Genomic DNA, 5,148 nt, shown 5'->3' on the forward strand with positions numbered 1-5,148 from the left:
GGTTCTCTAGAGCTCAAACATTATGTTTTAATTATTTTCTCGCTAAATAGCATTTTGAGGTTTCGTTTTCTAATTCATGTACCATACAACAGTAAAATTGTGTTTTATTTTCCACGCAGGAACTAAGAAAGCTAGTTACCTTCCTGTATTTAATACTACAAAATAGTAGCATCGACGCAAATCACATTTTAGCCAGTGACGCACTTGAGGCTCAAAACTCTTGTTCTGAAAAAGAGCTGCGCTAAACTTCCTGTGTTGTCTAGAACTTGCTACGGGAAGTCGTAGTTCAGTTAGCGAGTGATTTTGTGGCAGCCAGAGCAAATGCTTCATCGTAGCGGTCCGCGTCATATACCATATGGATTCTCTCAAATGGTCGATTTAACTGTTTCAATCATTTGTTTCAGATGTAATCATGTTCTGTATAAAAATTTAATTTGCTGTTCAAAAAGTCTTTTTTCAAACTTGAGTCTTGAAAAAGAGGGGGTCGTCTTATAATCAGGGTCGTCTTATATTCGGGCCAATACGGTAGATCTGTTGTTTTAGGATGTTAGAATATTATTTAGTTTAGGTGTCATGGACAAGGTAGGGCAATTATGTGCTTTTTGAACACCTAATTGGATTTTTATACAGAAAATAATTACAGTACATCTGAAACAAAGGATTATAACAATATATTCAAGAGAAAAAGCATGTTATTTCGCCTCATTCAAATCATGCAAAAACTTAATATCTAAACATTTAAATATGTAAACTAAAGTGCAATCACATTTGTAAATGAATGTTTTTTGAAATCAAAGTATAAATAAAACAAAGAAAAAAATGTAAATAAACCTACTGTTTCTCCATTTTCTGTTATCTTTTCTCTTATTTTCTTCTCTTTTCTTTCTTACCGCTATTTTTTATTTTTCTACTTCGTGCTACCACTATTTTTTATTTTTCTTCTTCGTTACAGGGGTTCGCTTTGGCCTGGGGAGTTAAGATCAGTATTCGCTTTAAAGATATCTGGCGCCATCTAGCGTTGTGAATGGGTATAATGTCTAGACTCCGAATGTAAGACGACCCCCACTTCTTCAGTCTTATTTCAATGCAAAAAAACTTATATTCATTATATATAACTTATATTCGGGCCAATACGGTAATTTAACGGGTTTATATGAGATGTTCAGGAAATTACAAAATCAAACATTAATTAAACAGATTTTGAGACAGTTTGTCTGTTTTAAAGCAAATGAAAAACTTTATTAAAGAAAAAAAAAACACTGTGATTCTTCAGGTACATAACTGAAACCAAGCATGACAAACTCCAGTAGAAAAAAAGAGGCATAAATATTTAAAAAGATCAACATTAAAAGATTGCAGAAGACAAAGTTACAAAGGAGAGTGAAACAAAAGATTTCTTATCTGATGACAAACCTAAAGCTAGATAACGTTGAATGCATCTAGAAAGCAAAGCTCATTGCAGGCTAGTTATTCATTGGGAGACAATATAAATTCCTCTCCGTAACTGTAAAATTATTTCCGAGTCGGGAGAAAACTCTTGGTAAATCTAAGGGCCTGGGACTCAAAATGGCCCCATAGATTTTGTTCAAGTTGTATATTTGCAGTATTTAAGTCATGAGGCCAAATCAATGATACAAAGAAGGCCATGTATTTTTCCATTGGGCCCGAACTGAATCTGTGTTACGTGAAAAAAAAAAATAGAGTGAATTCCAAGGACAATTTTAGTGGCATTCTAAACTTTACCTCAAGTGGAAACTTTATTTTATATAAACTTTACTGAGCCTGATTACAACGCAAGGCACCATTTGGTGTCTGTATCAAACTATGCGGGCTTTGACCGGAATCTAATATAAACCCTACAAAACTAAGTACCAGTGTGTTAAAGAGGTTGTACTGTACGTACGAGAGATTGTGACACTCAAAGATGACAAGACTGTCATCATGGCATGTCCAAAATATTTGTCATTGTTATCACTATCATTAACCAATAATCCTTCATTTAAAGGTAATATTTATACTTGGTGCATGGCTAACTTCACGTACAGTATATGCTAATATTTAACATGTGTACTCATTTCCATACTTTGTTATTAATAACTAAACTACAGTTGATAATAACACCTTGAGAACCTCTGAATTCCTCCACATTCTTCTTTCTTTGAGAATGGTGTGTGCAATCATCATGAGACTATCATAAATGACGTTATGGGGAAAAATACTTTTACTGGCGCTTCAGAATATTACTACTCACTCCTTAACCAAACATGTCAATGTTTTATCCTCAGGACATATATGATTGGTATCACAACATAGACAAATATGTTGGTAGCCCATTGTTCATGAAATTGTTATTATAAATAAAAATTGTTTTTGAACTGAGGTTCCCTTATTTTGTTGCACAACCTTTTGAGGCAATTACTAAAAGCAAGACATTTTTGTAACTTGCAGTAAGAATTCTGCACCTCTGAGAAGGTGTTTTTGTCCTCTCTTCATGCGGAAACTACTTCAGCTGTCTACAATGTTTGAAGACGAATTTCTTCAGACAGCATATTTCTCTTCCTTCCACAGTGACTTTCTATGATTATCAAGCCAGGCTCTCGGAAGGCCTCTCCAGAATAGCGCTAAGCCATTGCGTAAATTTGATGTGGTGCTAATTTGAGGAACACATCTGGTCTAATTATTTTTAATCTTTTCTTGGGGTACCATCATTTTGTCCAGGCCTATTTCATGAATTCATTTTTCAAAACTATAACATATAGTTTTTTTTAAATAATAATTATAAAGCAAACATTTATTAACATCATAACAATAATAAATAACGTTTACGTGTACCCTAAAAGGACATTAAGGAGAGTAAAGGGCAGCCAAGTGTGGCAGGTGTGTGTGTTGATCTGGTCAGAGCAAACATTATAATACAAATACGAACATGGTCCTATGTTACCTCTCATTTGTAGGAACAACAGTTCACATGTTCTGAAATGTGTAAATTCAGGTTGGACTTGCAAACACCTCTGTGTCAAAACTTACAAAAGTTTAATTTAGTGCCCAACTCAATCAATCCAGCAATTGGTCAATCAATCGGTCATTCAATCGGTCAGGCAATCAATCAATCAATCAATCAATCAATCAATCAATCAATCAATCAATCAATTAATGAAACTGTTACTCGTTCAATAAATTGTTCAAAGAGCAAACATATGTCAATAATTGTTCAGGTTATATATAGATTTAGGTTATTATTCATGTTCCTTATTAAAATTCAGAAATCTTTCTCATGTCATTAGCAGTTGACCAATGCTTAACACACACTATAAAACACCTGAAAAGCAAGAATACGTCAAGTTGTCATTTAAGTTTAAGAGTGAAAAAGTGTGTCGCTTTAAATTTCAGTAATGGTGTAGTGTGCGGTAGTGGTAGTCCATCCACCCCCCCCGTCACCCAAATCTCTCCTTGTGACATCCTCATAGGCCACTCTGGAAATAGATAAATAAGAACTATATAAAACATATTACTATATTGGAAAGTACCCAAGATGGCTTTTAGTTGCCACATGAGCCTTTGTATAGACCTCACATCCTCTTTTCATGTGGGGTCTGTGCCAAACCACGTGGGATCACATTTGTCATAGTAAAGCAGGAGATCCGATATGGCTATTCGAGAATATATGGCAGTCACATAACATTAAACTGGTGGAGTTTAACATGCAGCAGAGTCGCATTGGTGCCCAATAATTGTGAGCGTGTGTAAGTCTAAGGGCACATTCCAAGATATTTCCGTATGCATACTCAAGCAAGCACGTATCATCAAGTTGCTATATTAAAATTGTAAACTGATACCATTTTCCAACATGCATCAGAAAAGCTTAAAAACCTCTTTCTTTATTTCACTTGTCAAAACTGTAAAACATGCTACAAACATGAAATTGGAAAACCTTTTCCCGTACTTTTTTTTAAATAGTTATTCATTTAAAATGGTTTATATTCTATTAAGCAAGGATGTGAACCCCCTAAAAAAACAATAGAAATCACACTACTTAAGTTTCTTCAGTTATCATTGTATTTGTTAAAGAAGACACTTGTTGAGGTAAGGGACAGGTAAGGTAAATGACAAGTAAACTGCCTTTTGGGAGGGGAGCATGACACAGTGACACAGATGGTTATCGTAGAAGCTCTAGTTGCAGTTGTTTCTCTTACTTCGTCCCCCAAGCACAAAACGATCATCGTTTTTTAGTTGAATGGCCGACTGTTTCAAAGGTTAACAAAAAGTCAACACCAAGCATTTCTCATTCATATGTTCTGTGCAAGACAACTAGTGGAAACAATGTTCTGATTAATGTTTTGTTTGTGAATCAAACAGGCCAAATCTACTTGTTTTGAGTCATCTCAGGGAGCAGCGATTTTGCTACTTATCGACAGAAAATGACATCACAGTTGCTCAGGTCACAGCCAATCACGTCTCATCTTCAGAAAACTGGTGAGCCGTGATTGGACCTGTGCACCGAGCCACTGTAATGTCATTTTCAGTCGACAGTAAGTGGCAAATGATAAAAACAGGTTAACTTTGTTGCTTAACTCATATTCCACAAACTCATATTCCACAAATTTTAACCAGAATGCTGTATTTATACTAGCGGGGGCACATACACAATTGTAAAGAAAATTTTGGGGTTGACTTCAACTTTAAGGCCTACATAGACCAATTCGACATCAGCCAAATGGGACCGATGTCTACCCCCTGTGCTGTCCCCCCTACCGTCAGCACATTGCGTTGGAAAAAAGGACAATACAACTTTGTGGAGCTGCAGCGCACGGACCAAGGAACTCTCTGTAATCCAGTAAATGTTTGTGCAGATCTAGATGAAGGTGCACTTTCGCTTCATGTTGTTTGAGTCACTATGGCACCCTTGAATCAAAATGGCAAAATGCCTCCATTTGTAAGCCCCAACACTGCTCGCTAACTAACAAACTACTCGAAACAATTTATTCATGGTTGGGGTGCAATCGAAGTGTGTTGTCCACAGTGCAAGCAACGAAGAGGCCAGATGATATCAGACACTGGCAATGGCAAATTACAAGTATTAGTGTGAAAGGTGGATGTGAAATTTCTCTTCTTATTTTGTATCGTAATTGACCCAACCCTCAGTCACAG

Source organism: Syngnathus acus, chromosome 6 (assembly GCF_901709675.1).
Source record: "Syngnathus acus chromosome 6, fSynAcu1.2, whole genome shotgun sequence".
NCBI classification, from domain to species: Eukaryota; Metazoa; Chordata; class Actinopteri; order Syngnathiformes; family Syngnathidae; genus Syngnathus; species Syngnathus acus.